Here is a 21,477-nt window from a genome sequence, read left to right as displayed (position 1 = left end):
AGTTGTGCGAAGTTGTGAACCATGGTATTGGCATCATATTTTTGGTGCCATTACCAGGGAAAGAAAGAGCAATGAAATTTACATAATCAAGGTGTAATCACAATTTCTGCGCACCATGAAGCTTGGGAGAGATACAAGCTACTGACTAGGCAATGCCCTCCTGACATGTTCTCCAAGTGGACCCAACTGGATATCTTTTATGAAGGCTTAGGAGAGATGTCAAAGATGAGCCTAGACACTTCTGCAGGCAGTTCATTGCATAAGAAGAAGACACTAGAAGAGACTATTGAGCTGATTGAATTGGTTGCAAGCAACCAATATTTATACACATCTAACAGGAATCCTGTGAACTCTGGGGCCACTCAGAAGAGAGGCGTGTTGGAAGTAGACGCTATTAATGCTCTTCTTGCTCAGAACAAGCTTATGTCTCAGCAGATAAATCTACTTACTCAACAGATGGGTGGCATGCAAGTCTCAGCTATCAACACTCAAAATCCACCCCAAGATACCTCCTATGACATGACAGGTAACATTATGCAAAATGATAATTATGATTATGCTCAACCTTCTTCTGAACAGGTGAATTACATGGGAAGTGCTCCTAGAAATCCTAACAATGATCCATATTCTAAGACATACAACCAGGGATGGAGGAATCACCCAAATTTTGGGTGGAGAGATCAACCTCAGAGACCTCAGAACTTCAACAATAGTTCTCAGGGCGGTTTTCAACAGAACAACTATAATAACCGCCAATTTCAGTCACAGCAACAACAACCACCTCAGCAAACAAATTCAAAATCCCAAGAAGATTCTAAATGGGAGATGATGATGAATTTCATACAAGAAACTAGAGCCTCCATTAGAAACTTGGAGGTGTAAATGGGTCAAATGAGCAAGCAATTACCTGAAAGGTCTTCAAATACATTCCCTGGTGATACAGTGGTGAACCCAAGAGAAGATTGCAAGGCCATTCAATTGAGAAGTGGTAAGGTAGCTGGTTCTGAGACTAAGGTCAATGAAGATCTAGTTGAAAAGGAAGCTCCAGAGGAGAAGAAGGAAGAAATAGAGCACGCCCCTCCTAAACGTGCAGACAACCCATTTCCTGACTCTCTTGACACTTATCCCACTTTACCAAAGGCCCCAGAATACAAGCCAAAAATTCCATATCCTCAGAGGCTTCAGAAGGCGTCCAAAGAAAAATAATTCTCTAAATTTTTAGATGTCTTCAAGAAGCTGCAGATCAACATCCTTTTTGCAGAGGCTCTGGAGCAAATGCCTCTCTATGCTAAATTTATGAAAGAATTGTTGACCCACAAGAGGAATTGGAAGGAACAAGAAACAGTGGTGCTAACCAAGGAATGCAGTGCTATTATTCAACACACCCTTCCTGAGAAGATGCCAGACCCAGGGAGCTTTATCATTCCTTGCACCATTGGAGAAGTCGGCATTCAGAGAGCTTTATGTGATCTTGGAGCTAGCATCAACCTCATGCCACTTTCAGTGATGAAAAAGCTTCAAATTGAGGAGGTAAAACCCACTCGTATTTCTCTTCAACTTGCTGATCTTTCTATTAAATTACCTGTGGGTGTGGTTGAAGATTTACTTGTTAAAGTAGGACCATTTATTTTCCCTGTTGATTTTGTTCTATTAGACATAGAAGAGGAGGTAAAACCCTCTATTATACTTGGTAGACCCTTTTTAGCTACAGGTAGAGCTCTGATAAATGTGCAAAAAGGTGAATTAACCCTGAGGGTCAATGAAGAACAAGTGGTCTTAAATGTTTTTGAAGACCTCAAGCATCCCAATGATTCTGAGGGGTGTATGAAAATAGATGTTATTGAACCACTTGTTCAAGAAGTACTGGAAACTGAGGTACTTAATGATGTTCTGGATCCTATTTCTGAGTGTGAATTAGTTGAAGTTGATAATTCACCACCCCAAAAGGAGCTGATGAACACGCCTATAAAAGAGAAGGAAGCCCCCAAGCTTGAGCTCAAACATTTACCTCCTTCTCTGAAATATGTGTTCTTGGGTGAAAATGATTCATACCCAGTGATTATTAGCTCTTCTCTAAAGCCTGAAGAAGAAGAGGCACCTGTTTCAGTGCTCAAGAGTCATAAAACAGTTCTTGGGTGGACCATTAGTGATTTGAAGGGGATTAGTCCAACCAAGTGTATGCACAAAATCCGTCTTGAAGATGATGCTAAACCAGTTGTACAACCACAAAGGAGACTCAATCCAACTATGAAAGAGGTGGTCCAAAAAGAGGTAATGAAGTTATGGGAAGCAGGTATTATTTACCCTATTTCTGACAGTCCTTGGGTAAGTCCTGTGCAGGTAGTTCCCAAGAAAGGAGGGATGACAGTGATCAAGAATGAAAAGAATGAGCTTATTCCTACAAGAACAGTCACAGGATGGAGAATGTGCATAGATTACAGGAGGCTCAACACTGCTACAAGGAACGATCATTTCCCCCTCCCTTTCATTGATCAGATGCTTGAGAGGTTAGCCGGTCATGCTTTTTATTGTTTTCTAGATGGATATTCTGGATATAATCAAATTACAGTGGACCCTCAAGATTAAGAGAAGACAGCATTCACATGCCCCTTTACCGTATTTGCCTATAGGAGAATGCCATTCGGACTCTGCAATACTCCAGCAACTTTTCAGAGGTGTATGCTTTCAATTTTTTCTGATATGGTTGAAAAGTTTATTGAGATATTTATGGATGACTTTTCTGTTTTTGGAAATTCTTTTAAATCCTACCTTAAACATTTATCTCTTGTCTTGAAACGGTGTCAAGAATCAAACTTTGTTTTAAATTGGAAAAAATGCCATTTTATGGTTACAGAAGGCATTGTTCTTGGACACTGGATTTCAAGTAAGGGAATTGAGGTTGACAGAGCAAAGGTGGAGGTAATTGAAAAATTACCACCACCAACTAATGTTAAGGTAATTAGGAGTTTTTTGGGTCATGCAGGATTTTATGGAAGATTTATAAAGGATTTTTCTAAAATTGCTAAACTATTGAGCAACCTGTTGGTTGTTGATGTTCCTTTTGTTTTTGATTCTGATTATCTGCATGCTTTTGAAACTCTGAAGGCAAACCTTACCTCTGCTCCCATTATAGCTCCCCCTGACTGGGATTTACCATTTGAATTAATGTGTGATGCTAGTGATTTTGCTATAGGAGCTATTTTAGGACAAAGGCATGGTAAGCTTGTACATGTCATTTATTATGCCAGTCGTGTGTTAAATGATGCTCAAAAGAATTACACAACTACAGAAAAGGAATTATTAGCTGTTGTGTATGCTGTTGATAAGTTTAGATCCTATTTACTTGGTTCTAAGGTTATTGTTTATACTGACCATGCTGCTTTGAAGTACCTTCTAACCAAGCAGGATTCTAAACCAAGATTAATCAAATGGGTGTTGCTCCTTCAGGAGTTTGATATTGAAATAAAAGACAGGAAAGGGTCAGAAAATCAAGTGGCTGACCATCTCTCTAGAATTGAGCCTGAAGCAAGAGTGCAACCACCCACAGCTTTGACTGAGATATTTCCGGATGAGCAATTGTTCCTCATTCAACAGGCTCCATGGTTTGCAGACATTACAAATTATAAGGCCATGAATTTTATCCCAAGAGAGTACAGCAGGCAACAAGTAAAGAAGCTATTAACAGATGCCAAGTATTACATCTGGGAGAAACCATGCCTTTTTAAAAGATGTTCAGATGGTATAATCAGGAGATGTGTCCCAGATGAAGAAACACAGCAAATTCTTTGGCACTGTCATGGTTCTAAATATGGGGGCCACTTTTGTGGTGAAAGGACAGCTACAAAGGTCCTTCAGAGCGGGTTCTACTGGCCTACTCTCTTCAGAGATTCAAGAAATTTTGTGAAGCACTGTGACAGATGTGCAAAAGCCACAAATCTCCCTGCCAATCACGAAATGCCACAGCAGGGGATTCTTAAGGTTGAGTTGTTAGATGTGTGGGGTATTGATTTCATGGGACCTTTTCCACCCTCACATTCAAACAACTATATTCTAGTGGCGGTTGATTATGTGTCCAAGTGGGTGGAAGCTGTAGCTCTACCCACCAATGATGCCAAGGTGGTAATGAGCTTTCTTCAGAGATATATCTTTAGCCGGTTTGGTGTCCCAAGGACACTCATTAGTGATAGTGGAAGCCACTTCTGTAACAGACAGCTGGACTCTCTTCTGCATAGATATGGAGTCCGTCATAAAGTGGCAACCCCCTATCACCCTCAGACAAGTGGACAGGTTGAAGTTTCCAACAGGGAACTCAAAAGGATTCTAGAGAAGACCGTCAGTGTTTCAAGAAATGACTGGTCTTGGAAGCTTGATGATGCTCTCTGGGCATACCGGACAGCATACAAGACTTCCATTGGCATGTCCCCATATCAGTTAGTTTATGGCAAAGCCTGTCACTTGCCAATTGAGCTGGAGCACAAGGCTTACTGGGCAATCAGGTACCTGAATCTTAATTCAGAAGCTGCAGGAATAAAGTGGATGCTTCAATTGAACGAGCTTGATGAATTCAGATATTCGGCTTATGAGAATGCCAAGCTCTATAAGGAGAGAACCAAGCTACTGCATGACAAGAAGATCGCCATCAGAATATTTGAGCCAGGACAGAGAGTGCTTCTATATAATTCAAGGCTCAAATTCTTTCCCGGGAAGCTGAAATCCCGGTGGTCAGGACCATTTGTGGTTACCAGAGCTTCACCATATGGTCATGTGGAGATACAGGAAGTGAATTCTGACAGAAAATTTACAGTGAATGGCCAGAGGTTGAAGCACTATCTTGGAGGCGAGATTGACCGCCAGAAGTCTACTCATCTGCTGAACTAGCAGAACTGACCGTCAAGCTAGTGACGTTAAAGAAGCACTTGTCGGGAGGCAACCCGATAAATTCGTATCCTTAGCTATTTTTCGTAGTATTAGTTTTCTTAGTTATTTTATTTTTATTGAGTTCTTACTAATTTTCTGAACATGCAGCTATGTTCTTCCAGGAACCGAACACCTCAAGCTATATTTAAAAAAAAAAAAAAAAACGACGCGACCGCCTCATTGACACGTCCGCGCCGCAGGTAATTGGAGAAAATAATAAAACGAACAGAGAGTCACGCGAGAGCGTGGCTGGAGGCGTGCCCGTGGCACAAATCGCCCCACGCGATCGCGTTGCTGACGTGTCCACGTCAGGTGGGAACATTGGCCTCCTACGCGACCGCGTCACTCACGCGGTCGCGTGCCCTGGAATTCGACGTGAAAAGGGTGCACGACCGAAAGTTGTGCTAGAGTGGTGCTGGATGGACGCTGAACGCACAATTCTTCCCATGCGGATGCATGGCTCACGCGTTCGCGTCATATCCTTCTAATGGTCACTCACGCGATCGCATGCCCCACGCGATCGCGTCACCCAAGATTTGGAAAAAAATAAAAATTCAAACAGAGAGTTGTGCAAGCGCGAGGCTTCCCTCACGCCAGTAGCATGAAACGGGTCACGCGACCGCGTGACCAACGCGATCGCGTCAATCAGTATACGCGCAATTTGCGCGACCGCGTGCCCCAAGCGGCCGCGTCGCTTGCGCCGCCCAGTTTTCGTTCCTTCTCTCCCAATCCTAATTCTCTCTTATTTTCTTATCCTTTTATTTTTTCTTTCATTTTAATATTTGTCTCTTCTATTTTCAGTTCTTATTTGCTTGAGGACAAGCAAACCTTTAAGTTTGGTGTTGACGCTGCGCTTATAGGTTTTCTAGTACAAAAGGGAGGTGAATCATCTTCGCGAAGGAGCACAACCTGAAGAATAAAGAGACCGCTAGGATAATTAAGGTGGTTGAGTTCCTTTCATTTTTTATTCCTCCCTTCTTTTTCTATGTTATGTTCCGGTTTCCTGTTATTTTGCTTTGTTTGTTGCATGATCCTTTATCAGTTAGAATCCTAGGACTAGTTTAGTTTTTCTATTGCTTTAATTCTAAAAGATGCCTCATGTATTGTCCACTAAGCTTGAAATCAAAAAGAAAGAAGAACAGATGTAGTGCATGAGAATTTGAGTTTAATTTTTAGAGTAGTCTCATTTACTTAGATGTGGTGGTATTTTCTGTGATTCTGAATGAATGCTTGAACAGTGCATATTTTTTATAGTGAAGTTTATGAATGTTAAAATTGTTGGCTCTTGAAAGAATGATGAAAAAAAAAGAGAAATGTTATTGATAATCTGAAAAACCATAAAATTGATTTTTGAAGCAAGAAAAAGCAGTGAAAAACACAAAGCTTGCGAAAAAAAATATAGAAAAAAAAATACAAAGAGAAAGCAAGCAGAAAAAACCAATAATCCTTTAAACTAAAAGGCAAGGGTAAAAAGGATCCAAGGCTTTTGAGCATTAATGGATAGGAGGGCCAAAAGGAATAAAATCCTGGCCTAAGCGGCTAAATCAAGCTGTCCCTAACCATGTGCTTGTGGCGTGAAGGTGTCAAGTGAAAAGCTTGAGACTGAGTGGTTAAAGTCGTGATTCAAAGCAAAAAGAGTGTGCTTAAGAACTCTGGGCACCTCTAACTGGGGACTCTAGCAAAGCTGAGTCACAATCTGAAAAGGTTCACCCAGTTATGTGTTTGTGGCATTTATGTATCCGGTGGTAATACTAGAAAACAAAATACTTAGGGTCACGGCCAAGACTCATAAAGTAGCTGTGTTCAAAAATCAACATACTGAAAAAGGAGAGTCAATAACACTATCTGAATTCTGAGTTCCTATGGATGCCAATCATTCTGAACTTCAAAGGATAAAATGAGATGCCAAAACTATTCAGGATTGTAGTTGTAAACCCCACTATAAGAAGAGACATGAGCTTAATCGAACTCTCATTCTCATGCAAATTCACGTCCTAAGCTTATATTAGTATTGGTTGCTTGAGGACAAGCAACAGTTTAAGTTTGGTGTTGTGATGCGTGAGCATCTTGTCTATCTTTTCCTAGTGAATTTGCATCTAAGTTGTTGAATTTAATTAAGAATTAATTATATTTTAGCCACTATGGATGCTATTTTGAGTTTTGTACAATACTATTTATTTTAGGTAGCATTTGGCGGAATTTGATGGAGTTTCTGCAGAGAAAGAGAAGAAGTCAAGGAGATGACCAGCGAATACCGACGTGGACGCATGGCTCATGCAACCGCGCAGAATAGAGGAAATCGCAATGACGCGATCGCGTGCCTGACGCGATCGCGTGCCTGACGCGAACGCGTGGACTGGAATCTGCACAAATGACGCGAACGCGTGGACGACGCGGACGCGTCACATGTGCCACGTGCAAAAAAATGCTGGGGGCGATTTCTGATCTATTTTGACCCAGTTTCCAGCCTAGAAAATACATATTAGAAGCTGCAGCATGGACAATTCAAGTGGTCCCCATCCATCCATTGAATATTTGATTATTTAAATTAATTCAAATTTAAATTCAAATTTTAATTCTAGGAAAAGATATTATTTTAATTTTTGGTTTTAGATATTAGATTTTAAATTTATTATGATTAGTTATAAAAGGAGGAAGCTTTCCTTCCTTTGGAGAGGTCTGGGGGAGATTCCACCTCATCCCATCAGGGAAACATAATTGACAATCCTAATTTTCTCTCTTTTCTATGAGCAACTAAACCTCCACTGTTAAGGTTAGGAGCTCTGTCTATGGATTAATTTTATTGTTTTTTCTATTTTAATTCATGTATGGATTTATAATTTAAGAATTGTTTTCGCTCTTTATTTTATAAATTTGGGTGGAACGGAAGTATGACCCTCTTTCTATTTGAGTTCCTGTAAAACTTGGAAAAGCTCTTTACTTGAACAACAGCTTGAAAACATATTCTCCTAAATTTTAATTATTTGGACTTAACGGGATACGTGACATATAATCTTTTTATTTTTGGGTAATTAGAGTTTTTGTGGCATATAAACTGGAATTTGATTATCACCCTCTAATTGGAATTAATTGACCAAGGAATTGGCTGTTGATGAATTTTAGAGAAGACTAGGAAGGTCTAAGGAATTAGGGTCTAGTCACATATAGTTTTTCATAAATTAAATCCTACATGATTAAAATAGTTAGTAAGAAAAATTAATCCGGGAAAATAGATAACTCTGAAACCTTAACTGCCTTCTCCATATTTTATTTCCAACTTATTTATTTTACTATTTTATTTTCTACACGATTGAATATTCAAATACTCTTTTCTGTTTGTCTAACTAAGCCTATCAAACGCTATTGTTGCTTAATCCATCAATCCTCGTGGGATCGACCCTTACTCACGTAAGGTATTACTTGGTACGACCCAGTGCACTTGCCGGTTAGTAAGTGTGGTTGTAAATTACCGCACCAATTCTCGAGAGAGCTATCTCCCTTGGGCTACAACTTGAAAACACTCCTCCTAAATTGTGAATTACCTGGACTAATTGGGATATGTGACATAAAATCCTGTTAGCTTTGGGTAATTGAGATTTTTGTGGAGCTAAACTAGTTTTATGAACTTCACCCTCTGATCTGAATTGAATGACCACGAGAGTGGCTTTTGATGAGGATTAGAGGAGTTTAAATCACTAAGAGATTAGGGTTTAATCACTTATGGTTTTTCATAGAATCAATCACTCATTGTTAAAATAGTTGGTAAGACATTTTAATCCAAAAAAGTAAACATCTCCGAGACCTTAACTATTTTCTCATCATTATTTTACACCAAACCTGTTTTATTTGCTCTCTTTACTTGCTATTTTACTGTTTATGCGTTTACAGCAACAACTACCTTTTACTGTTTGCCTGACTAAGTCCCACATGATAACTATTGCTTGCTCATCCGACAATCCTCGTAGGATCGACCCTCACTCACCTGAGGTATTACTTGGATGACCTAGTGCACTTGCCGGTTAAGTTGTGCGAGTTCTAATTTCGTGCACCAACAAATTTTAGCAGGAATCTGATCCAAGCTCTGGTCAGTGTTGACCTTCCGAGTGTATGAATGAGGGTCTTCTCCGGATGGTGGTAATTGCACTGCCACCCTCACACTCTCTAGGATGAAATCCATGATATGCTCTCTGACCATGGTGCGCCAGTTCTTTGGCTCTGGGTTCACGCCTCTAACATGCTTGTAAGTCACCCAAGCATTGGCGTAGAACTCTCGCACCATCAATGCTCCAACCTCGGTTATGGGGTTGGCCAGAACTTCCCAACCTCGTCTCAGAATCTGGTACTAGATCTCCGGGTACTCATCCGGCTTCAGATCGAAGCGGACCTCGAGAATCACCTTCTTCTTGTGGACCACCTCATAAAAATGATCTGTATGTGTCTTAGAGGAGAACTAGGTGAAGTCCTATGGGTCGAAAGTAGGAGCCTTCTCTTTCCTCTTTCTTAAGGAGGATTCTCCAATCTTGTGTGCTTTGGGGATAGTAATATGAGAAAAAAAAGTGGAGTGCCCAACACCAAACTTAAAAAGTTGCTCATCCCCGACCAAAATGAAAATAGAACTAAGAAAAGGAAAAATGAAAAGAAATAAAGAGATAGAGGAGAATGGGGAAGGGGCTTTGGCCTTGGCTAAGAAGGAGGGGAAAAGGGGGAGTGTGTATGGTGAAGGAAAAATTAGAAAGGAGAGTAGTGTGAGGTGTGGTGAACATGGAAGTGAAGTGGGGTATTTATAGGTGGAGAGGGGGAAGGTTCGGTTATAGGGTATGGGTGGCGGAAATTGAATTTGAATTTTGGGTTGTTGGGAGGAGAGATTGATTGGATAGATGAGAGTGGATTGAGTAGAGTGGGAGGTGAGTTGAGAGAATCAAGGGAAGTGATGAGATGGTTGAATGTGGATGGAAAAGTGGGTAGGGAGGAGAGAGAATGGATAGGATTGAAAGGGGAAGTAGGTGGTAGTTGGTGTTTAACTAATGGTAAAAAGACCTCCTTCGAAACTTGAAATCTGCTCCCTGGGCATTAAACGCCGGTTCTGGCGTTTAACACTAGGAGGAGATCATCCTCTCTTTTTTTTTTGTATTGGGATGGGCATCCCTGGCGTTTAGCGCCCCAAAGGGGGGAGGGGCTAAAAACACTTGAAAACGCCCAAAGTGGGCGTTAAACGCCCAAGCTCCTACTCCCCGCATGGCGCTAAACGCCCTCCCTGGCATTTAGCGCCCCAGCATGTTTTCTCCAAGGTGTTATGTTTTTCTGTCTAAGTCTTTCTATCGCTGTTCTAAGTGCTGTACATGATCACAAACATTAGAAAACCTAGGAAAACTATGAAGATCAATGGAAATAAAATGAAATCAAACTAAAACGAAAATGATATAAAACAAAAAACTAAAGGATACTTATGGTTGGGTTACCTCCCAATAAGCGCTTATTTACCGTCACTAGCTTGACGGTCAGCTCCTCTAAGGAGGAGGGTCATAGGGGCTCAGATCTTTACCCCTCATTGTGAACTTCTTTCCTGTGCTCTCATGAATCAGCTCAACATGCACTAGAGACATGATTCTGTTCACAGTATGTGGTACGACTGGACTTCTAGTGAACACCACCTTCATACCAGATGAGAAGTCCTCAGTAGGAATCTTCTTGTTCCTCTAACCTTTGGATACCTTCTTCTCGGAACATCCTCCATCTTTGGTGGGTGGTAGTGAATGCCCAACACCAAACTTAGATTTGATGTCAAGGGGGACTGTATGGCTTTCCACCAAGTGAGAAGGCTTAAGCATTGAGCTCTGTAGCAGGTACCTCTTTTGTCAGAGAGTGGTGGAGGTTTGAAAACCTTAAAAACCATCCAATCCTCATATAACCTCAACACTAATTCACATCTCTCTACGTCAATTAGGACTTTTCCAGTGGCTAAGAATGGCCTTCCTACGATGATGGAGTCATCAGTATCCTCTCCCATGTCAAGTATCACAAAATTAGCAGGGAGGAAGAGCTCTCCAACCTTGACCAATACGTTCTCCACTAGCCCACACACCTACTTCCGAGATTTGTCAGCCATCTCCAGTGCTATTCTTATTGCCTGTGCCTTTTGGATTCCCAACTTCTTCATTACGGACAGAGGCATCAGATTTATGCTTGAACCAAGGTCACACAGTGCTTTCTCAAAAGTAATATTCCCAATGGTATATAAAACCAGGAAGCTTCCTGAATCTGGCATCTTTTTAGGTAGCTTCATGGATATGGCATCTTATCACTCCATGCTTCTTTTGTTGTGTTGCTAAGACTAATATTTTTATAGAGCTTACGTGATTATCTAGTGTTGTTGATTGAAGTCCCTGAGTCCTTCTTATTTTACCCTATTTATAGGTTGCAAGAATGGACTTGTCCCTAAACAATCTGACCACGACCTGATTCTTCCTTTTTCTCAGGACATGACCTTGCTTTGACCCTGAAGAATCTTCATCGTGGTACCCCCACATTCTATCTTGCCTTGTCCTTCAAGCCCTACGTTATTGCACTGTGTCCATATTTACCCTAGTTTCGACCCATTTCTTATCGTTTATACCCTTGACCTTGACTATCTTTCTTATTGTAGTCGAAAGTGTTGTTCCCTAATAGGCAAAGACTTGATCTATCGACCTTAAATTTCGACGAATTGTAATTGAATTACTTGGTAAGTCAAAATTTATACCAACACAATGAGACAAGTAACAAAGGGCGAGCCAGCTTCTTGTCCATCTCGACACAAAAGACATCTCCCACCTAATTTATAATATATCTTAATGGCTATCTTGAACGAAACAACAAAGTTCCGTTTCCGTACAGCACAATACCATAACTGCTTCCAGTTTTTTATTTGTAAGCTACTCTTTTCTACATGGTCATCAAAAATAGTCAGAAATTATGCAAAGTACAAAGTCACAGCAATAGAAATTACAAATTTTAACAACCAATTAAAAACACACCGAAACATGTATGAATCACAACTAAAAACATATGACACTTTATTATATTAATGCACTCTTTGAGCAGAGTTGAACACTCCCAATGTTTCTCCTAACATTGTCCAATGTTGCTTTCAAAAACTGATTTAGCCATTACTATTTTATCCCATTGTAAGCTCCCATGCACCTCAATGTCTCAATTCACGTTTTTCCTTAATCCCAGCATAAGATCCTTCAATCTCTTCATTAGCAAAACATTTATCCCATGTTAAGGGTGGTTACATAGACCCACCTACTAGACCCAACATGTGACAAAAGTTTTGACTCTGAAATTAATTGGTGACCAAATTTGTTTTTGTCAAATAAATTGGACAACTCTTAATCCTAAATATTATAATATCACAAATTCATGCATATTACTCATTCACATACACCACTTAAACTCTTAAAATTTCCATCTACTATTTGGTCTTTGCCAAATTTCAAATTCGAATAACATATTAAAAAGCACTATCATTTACCATTCAAATAAAACTGGCATTGGTGACAAAATTTGAATGCGTTGAGAGGAAGGGCACACAATCAGTTTTGTTTGTTTACTAGCTTCCATTTTTAAGTGATGACTTTGGAAAACTCTAAGTTAACATTTGTGATGACTAAACATTATTAATTTGATTAATTGCAAAAATATTAATTCATATATGTTGATTAAATTAATTTTTGCTATGCAGGTTCTGTTTGGCCAAAAATAAAGGAAAACTGTTGCAAGCCCATATATGTATCTTACCTTCAGCCTTGATGTTAAATATGATTATTTTGGCTGGATTATTTTATTGGGTCAGTTTGATTTATTACTGCAAGCCCAATGTGCTTTTAAGTATCTAGCTCTGTTCAAAGTATGGTATACTAAGTGGCTGAAGTAATTTGTTATTAATTGGGCCAGAACCATGTTTTACTAAGCCCAAAATTAAATTGCTTGAAGGCAATGCTTGGTCCGAATCTAATTGAGAAAGAAAGCAAAATGTTTTGCTTCATTACTTCCAATGGATCCCACCTTTCATCATGTGATGGATCTCAAATTCAATTAATTTGAATTTAACTTACATTGGGAACCATGAGAGAGAAAGTTTAATTGATATGATTGATTGCATTAATGCTACACGCTACTCAGCATAGAGGGAAGTAAAATCAACTCACTTTAATTAATTTTTTCTATTTCATTTAATTGCTTTTCTTTCAAACTCTCTATTCTCTCTCATCTCTCTTCTCTATTCGGTCATATCACAGCAGCAACCATGGAAGCTAAAGCTAGCCACCGAAGAAAAGAAGAAGCACACCACAAGATCATCACAATGATGGCAAGAAAAAGAAAACTAAAAGTATGCTATGGCTAAGATTCTCATCACTTGTGGTAAGATTTGGTGAAGAGATCTTGGCCTCTCCATATCAAAAATGGTAGAAGAAGATTTTGGTCAGAGAAGAAGATCCTTGGAGGGATGGCTTGTCTCTGATTCTGCTCAACCACCACAGGAGGTAGCTACAGTGGCTACGTGATGGAGGAGGCAGAGATTGGAGCAGATGAAGCTATCATCATCATGAAGCATCAAGGGCCAGGAGTTCATCTTGGAGAGCAAGGCAAGATAAAGGGCTCGGATTGATGAAGATTGGTGACCAAGGAAGGACTAGAGGTAATTGCATGTTGGGTTTTGCATGGGTTATCTCTTCTCTCTCTCTGGCTGAACCGGTTCTATTTTGAAGAAGAAGAAGATTAGCTTGGTTTGTTTGGTTTCAACCTTGGAGGCTTCTCCCTATAAGTAAGGGTGAACAGTCAGGGTTTGATTTAAGGAGAAAAGAGTGAGAGTGCTAAGTACAGGATTCTCAGAGCTACCTAAGCTAACAGAATTTCTTCTCCTTCAATGTATTTTGTTTTGTAATTTTTCTGTTTAATTTTTTCTATCTTGAGTCTCATGGAAAAAGGCAAACAGTGAGGTTTGTAAGAAAAAGCCATAGAGCGGAAAAAGGCAGAGAGTGCAAAATTAAAAGAAAAAGCCATAGATGTCCTTAGAGGTCCTTTGTACATCTGTGTTGTGTTTCATGATTCTGTGGAAATCCCCTTACAAGTTGTGTTAGCACTTAGCAGTGAAAGCTTGGCAGTAACCAAGTCAAGTTCAGGATTGGGTTTAGGTTCTGGACTTGTCCCGGATTGGAATGGTAGTTCCTAGGGAGAATTGGTGTTTGTAATCAAGAATGATTATAGTGAAATTCCATCATCTTTGTGATGGAGACTGGATGTAGGTTGCACTGCACTTAGCAGCTGAACCAGGATATATCTGGATGTAATTTTCTCTCTCCTCTACTCCATTTCTGTTTCTGCTACACAGGAGATAAAACTGAAAAATATCTCGTGCTGTTCGATGAGACAAAAAGAAAAGTCTCGTGGCTGGGTACAAGACAAAAGAAAAAGTCTCGTGGCTGGTTACGAGACAAAAAGACAAAAAGTATCTAGAAGTTGTTTCAAAAACCAGCAAGTGTTGTCAAGAAAAAAAGGGGGTTAAGATTCAACTCCCCCCCTTCTCTTAGCCACTAAAAACCATCATTAAGCTTAGGATGCTTATGGCCGAACAATGCAGGAACATGTCTGAAGATGCCATGATTGATTAAATCGGGTGAAAGATTTGCCATGGCTTCAGAAGTGGATCCGAATCCAAAATCCAAAAATCTAAATTACAAATTATATATAACAAAATCTAAAATCCAGAATCCAATATTCAGAATGATTAATTCATATAATTCAAAATTCAAAACAGAATGATTAATTTATATAATTAATCCTTTGTGATTATTCCATCTTTAACATACAATAAAGAAAAATTAAAATCAACAAAAAAATCAGCAAACTCCACAGTAAAACTAAAATCAGCAAACTCTACGATAAAATCAGCAAACTCCAATGAAAATTTAAACAAAATTAACTCAGCAAACTCCGCAGTAATATCAACAAACTCCACAAAAAATCAGCAACAAAATTAACTCAGCAAACTAATTAACTATTATCACATAAAATTATGAATAAAATTAACTTAGCAAACAAAATTAACTATTATCAAAGGGAGCTCAAACAAGGGAGGAAGGGGACACAGCGGCGAAGAGGAGGGGGAGTGATCGCGGCAAAAGATGGTGACACCGGCAAACACAGAGAGAGCTCGAACAGAAGAGAGGAGATGGGGCTGTGGGACTGCGGTGGCTGCGGGCTCCAGGGCTGGGGGCTACGCCACTAGGGTTTTTTTTTTTTGTTAAGTTTGTTCTTTACTTTTAATTTTCAGAGAGGAGAGGAGATGAATGGGACTGGGGACGGGTGTTGGGTAGCCATCTAGGTGCTTTTTTTTAAGGGTCAAAACGATGCCGTTTTGGAGGGTCACTAAATCGGAACACCTCTAAAAAACGGGCTGGTTCTGCCGTTCACCGGTTAATCACCGGTTCGACTGGTTATTTGTCAAGCGATTTTTGAAGTCAATCAAACTGTCTTGGTGACCATTTCTGATTTTTGAAGTCAATCGAAAAATAATATTTAATAAATATCATATAATTATAAAAAGAATAATGATATTGTAATTAATAAAAATATTTGATATTTTTATTTATACATATTTAATAACATTTATATTAATAATTATGAATAATAAAAAATATTTTTAATTTAAATATAGATGAATATAAAATTAAAATAATATTAACAAAATTATTGTATGTTTTTACTATATAATTAATAATTAGCATATAAAGTAACAAAGAATAACATAGTTTAGTGGCAAGGAGAGCATGCAATAACAAAGAGGATCCAGGATAATATTATTATTGTCTAGAAAATCTTTCATAGCATTGAAAAAAATTGTTCTAATAATCTAATAATAAAAATAGAGACTTGCTACGCATACAAGTCTTTTCGGCATTCAAGTTTATACAAGTCAGCCTAACTCCAACAAAAACAACTCTCAATTTAAAGAGCGTGTAAACACGCATTTTCTCAACTTTGAATAGCGCAAAATGAGAAACGGTTCTTCTTCAACGTTTGTATTCTACGTTCTTCTTCTTCTTCTTCTCCTTCTTCTTCTTCTTCTTCTTCTTCTTCTTCTTCTTCTTCTTCTTCTTCTTTGCATTCCTCCTCATTTTTTTTGCATTCCTTCTTCTCCTTCGTGTTTTTATCCTTATCGTGGTTCTTTTTATTGTTGTTATTGTTGCTGCATCTTTTTCCTCCTCCTCTTTCTATTGATTTTGCAACATTATGTATTTTTTTATTCTTTGATTGATTTTTTCTCCCAAGAAGAATTATAAGAAAATGAAATAAAAATATGAGGAAGCAGCAGTAGAAGATAAAAAAGAGGAAGAGGAAGAGTTTTGAATTATGCAAAACTTATCAGAATAAAAATACACTCGAATATCTTCATGTTACACCCAAATTTGCTGCAAATACAGAAAAATGTTTCCTCTAATGCTACATTTTTTCTTCTTTTTTTCCTTATTTCTTTCTTTCTTTTAGTTAAATGAATGTGAGTTCATTCTCTTCCAAGTAATTTTGCAGCATTATATGTTTCTTCTTCTTCTTTGTTTGATTTTTTTGTTTTTATCGTTGTTAAGAAAATAAAACAAGAAGAAACTTGATAAGGTAAAAAAAAGGAAAAAATGAATAAGAAAAAGAAAAAAGATGGTAATGATGATAAAAATAAAAAGAAGAAGCAGTAGAAGATGAGGAGGAGGAAGAGGAAGAGGAAGAGTTTTGAATTATGCAGAACTTATCAGAATAAAAATACACTCAAATATCTTCGTGTTATACCCAAATTTACTGCAAATACAGAAAAATGTTTCCTCTAATGCTGCATTTTTTTTTCTTTTTTTCCTTATTTCTTTCTTTTTTTTAGTTAAATTAATGTAAGTCCATCCTCTTCCAAGTAATTTTGTAGTATTATGTGTTTCTTCTTATTTGTTTGATTTTTTTGTTTTTATTTTTATTAAGAGAGTAAACCAAGAAGAAACTTGAGAAAGTAAAACAAAAAGGAAAAGATGAATAAGAAAAAAAGAAGAATATGGTGATGATGATAGAAAAAAGCAGTAGAAGATGAGGAAGAGGAAGAGGAAGAGTTTTGAATTATGCAGAACTTATCGGAATAAAAATACACCCAAAATTCTTAAAAATATACCCAAATATCTTCGTGTTATAACCAAATATCTCAGTGTTACATCCAAATTTGCTGCAAATACAGAAAAATGTTTCCTTTAATGCTACATTTTTTTCTTATGAATTGAACCACACCTCAACCACTTGATTAGATTCAAAACAATAAAAGGAGGAGAATAAATTCCAATAAAAAAAGAAGGAGGAAGAGGAGAAGGAGGAAGAGGTGGTATTGATGACGACGATAACGAAAAAGAAGAAGAAGAAGAAGAAGAAGAAGAACGTGCAGTAACAGCACAAAGCGCGTGAATATAAATGACTTGTAAAGACTTGTATGGTAAAAACGCTTGTATGTGGAGAATAATTCATAAAAATATTAGCTTTAATCAGTATTGGGTGCAGTTACATAGAGCTGTGTTAGGAGTGCTAACTATAAGGTGAAAATTAATGGAAGTCTGTCTAACAATATCATTGTGGCTGAAGTTTTCAATGTATTAATGGAGGAGGCTAGAGTGAAGGAAGAGATTTCAAGTCTAAAGATGGCTCTAAATGCACCTCCTATAACTTAGTTTCTATTTATGATGATTGTATTATTTTTTAGAGATTTAATTTTAATTAATTACACTAAAGCATCCAAGACAGATGATGAACCTTGAGAGATCGGGTATAACGTTTGAAAATTGGATGCCTTAATAGACAAGAGTTAATATTAAAGATATCTTTGGCATCAAAACCTAGGATAATCCAGGTAAGTATCTAGGGCTAGCTTATCAATGGGGAAGATCTAAGGTTAAGGCATTATAATGGATAAAGGAAAAGGTATGGAGAAAGTAGAAGGGTGGAAGGAAAATTGTTGAACCAAACAGGTAAAGAGATCCTTATCAAAGAAGTTATCCAGGTGATCCCGAGTTAAGCCATGAATGCCGTAAAATTTTCAAAAATCTTTTGTCAGCAGCTAAATTCACGAATTGTGAGATTCTGCTGGGCATGCTCAAGAAAAGAAAGGGGGATTTATTAGAAGAGTTGGAACAAATTGTGCGTCAATAAAAAAGATGGAGGATTAGGATTTAAGGATTTTCATAATCAAATTTTAACTTTTTTAGCTAAGCAAACTTGGAGGATAAAGGAAAATTCTAATGCATTATGTGTTCAGATCTTAAAAGCATTATATTTTTCAGATTGTGATTTTCGAGAAGCTAAAGAGAAAAAGAAAACTACTTATTTAGAATAGTATTTTACAGGGAAGAGATTTTATTCGAAGAAATGGAAGGTGGAGTATAGAAAATGGGAAGAATATCAAGATATGGAAGGATCAATGGATCATGAGTGAAAGATTAATTAAGAAACAAGTCAGACATCATTGACCAGAGTTAGTGCGTTAATGAGAGAAAATGAAAGGTGTGACATTAAAAAGATACGAAAGACTTTCTCAGAAGAGTTAATAGAAAATATTATTAGAACCCCAACCAGAATTCTTAACAAGGAGAATAGTTTGGTTTGACTCTATTTAAGGATAGAGTATATAATGTGATGACAGAATATCAAGTGGCAAAAGAAAAAGAAAGTTTCGCAAAAGATTCCGATAACCCCTCGTCTAGTGCGAATTTTAGGGACCTATGGAAGAAGATTTAGAGGCTTCAAACTCCTCAGAAGATAAAAAATTTTATTTGGAGGGCAGTAAATAACATCCTTCTGGTAAATGAAAATATTTTCAAGAAAAATATTGTGAAATCTCCTATTTTCCAAATATGTGAAAGGGATATAGAGACAATAGAACATGTTCTCATGCTATGTCAACAGACAAGGACAACTTGGTTTGGAATGCAATGGCAATGCTGTCCTACACATGAATCAATCTCTAATTTTAAAAATTGACTTTTTAAAAAAATTTAGAGAATTAAAGAGGGAAGAAGGAAGGGATATAGGAAGGATAATTAGCAGTATTTGTATCTTAATATAGGAGTTTTGAGAACCAAGCAATCTATAAGAACTATGAGGTTAATCCCACAACTACAATCATAAAGGCTAAGACTCTAGAAAAAAAATTCTTTCATGCAATAGAACAAGTAGCCAACAACAACTCAAAGGAGAATAGAGCTAGAGTTCCAAGGGTTACCTGGCAACTTCATCCTAGGGGATTGATTAAGATCAGTGTTGACGCAGCATTCTTTAAGGACAGGAGATAGGAGCCACTGCGACAGTTGTTAGAGATAATTTTGAAAAGTTTCTTGCTGGGACTGTTAACAATATTCAAACCTTGTCCATCCAGGTAGCAGAAGCATTGGCTATTAGAAATGCTTTGTATTAGCCCATAATTTACAATTGAATAAAGTACTAATTGAACCAAATTCTCTTATGTTGGTGCATGCAATCAAATCTAAAGGATTAATGGCAGAGATTAACGTCATTTTTCAAGATATTTTTCACTTAGAAGAAAGAATCTAAGAATGTGGATTTACCTGAGCTCCACTTGAAGGGAATCAACTTGCTCATTGAGTAGCATCCTTGGCAGTTTCTAACAACCTTGGTAATAAATTGTGCACTAAACCGCCAGCAAATATTACAACCGTCCTCAAAAGGATGCAATTCAGAGAGTACCTAGTATTAGAAAAAAATGCTGGTAAAACAGAAGAAAATTACAGAGTTTCATATCACAAGAAGTCAAAAGATAATAGAGCACCTGATAACAGTTGAAAACACTGTCGGTCGTTGCCGGATATCTTCTTCTTCCTCCTAGATGGAAGAATGGTGGAGCTCTTTGTCGATGGAGGAGGCCTAATCGGACATTGATACATTGCACCTATATCTCGACATCCTTGCCGAAGCTTTCCACACAAAGGATGGGTTTCTAGTTTCTACATCAACTAGGAGGAATGCTTGGTGGCTTTGGGTACTGGTTCAGTGAGACAGTGACGCAGCAGAAGTGAGGGAGATAGGCTTAGGTGTGTGATTAGATTAAGAAGCTAATCAGGGGCTTATAAGCGGGTAGGGTCAGGTTGTTGGGCATGGTCCAGGTTAAAAAAAACATATTTTATATAAAATAAACTACTAAAGATTTTCTAAATGATTAAATTGGTTAATGATCTTCCAAATTTATTAACTACAAAATATGTCCAAAATATTATAAAACGCCATAAAAATCTTCAACTATTAAATATATATATTCTTAAAAATAATTTTAGAGATTAAATTTTGATATATTTTTTATAAATATAATTAGAAAAATAAAATATTTATATTTAAAATTAATTATTTTGTGCTAACTATATTTTTTATATATTTTTAAATGAGCAAAAATATTTTTAAAAAATAAAAAATTTAAAGATCAAATTTCATCCATTTTGTTTTTTGTGTAAACTTTTTAAATTATTATTAAAATATATTTTCAAAATTTCAGATCAAATGAACGAGTGATTTACCAAATATAAAAGTATTTTGATACTTATTATATTTTTAATTATTTTTATAATATTTTAAAATATTTTAAATATATATTTATTGTTAATAAATTTGGAGGATATTCCTATTTAAAATTTGACAATTCAAAGACATTATTAATGGTTTACTTTTTCATATATAAATATTTTTGGAGTATCTAACAAGAATGACACTTTTTTTTAATGAAATGGCTAAATGACTCTTTTCTATACTTTTTCTCCCCTACAAAAATAAATAATATACACTTTACTCTATTTGATTAAAATACTATTTAATAATTATTATAATTATTTATAATATTAATAATAATAATAATAATAATAGTATAAAATATATATTCATTTTTAGTTTATTCATTTTTATTTGATTTTTATTTTTAACTTATAGAAAAAATATTCAATTTAAAATTTTTTTTATATATTTCACGACGATTAAAGATAAAATATTAAAAATAAATAAACTTTTTTACCATAACAATAAAGATATATATTTTATATGAATATCACGTAATATAAAATATTTTAACTTGTTACAAAAAATTCAATTTAAAATTTTTATATATTTCTTGATTAGTAAAGTACCAATAATAATAATAATAATAATAATAATAATAATAATAATAATAATAATAATAATAATCATATGTTATGTTACGGCTTTACCTATTATAATAATATTGATAATAATATAAAATATATATTTATTGTTAATGTAATAAATTTTATTTATTTTTAATATTTTATTATTAATCATAAAATATATAAAAAATTAAATATTTTTAAAAAATTAAAATATATTTTATATTATTATTTTAATCAATCTGATAATTATCACTACTTTATATATAATTATAATAACTATCAAAATGTGATTAAATAGACTAAAATATGTATTATTTAATTTATTATATTTTAAAAGGTGAAAACTTACATACAAATACATCATTTTCATATAAAGTTA

At 36.4% G+C, this 21,477-nt stretch overlaps 1 long non-coding RNA gene across 1 annotated transcript in view; it reads right to left on the bottom strand.

Annotated features, from left to right (window-relative positions):
* Positions 1-20,005, bottom strand: part of LOC112786841 (uncharacterized) — a 43,392-nt gene extending 23,387 nt beyond the window's left edge. The window contains exons 1-3 of the long non-coding RNA XR_003194349.3: positions 19,760-20,005; positions 19,539-19,677; positions 19,196-19,364 (exon numbers count right to left, since the gene is read on the bottom strand). This is a non-coding gene — a long non-coding RNA (uncharacterized lncRNA). The remainder of the gene's footprint in view (positions 1-19,195; positions 19,365-19,538; positions 19,678-19,759) is intronic.
* Positions 20,006-21,477: the final 1,472 nt, after the last annotated feature.

The sequence above is a fragment of the Arachis hypogaea genome, chromosome 20 (genome assembly GCF_003086295.3).
Source record: "Arachis hypogaea cultivar Tifrunner chromosome 20, arahy.Tifrunner.gnm2.J5K5, whole genome shotgun sequence".
NCBI lineage: Eukaryota > Viridiplantae > Streptophyta > Magnoliopsida > Fabales > Fabaceae > Arachis > Arachis hypogaea.
Note: the sequence above shows the minus strand (reverse complement) of the source record. Positions and strands in the feature narration are given on the sequence as shown.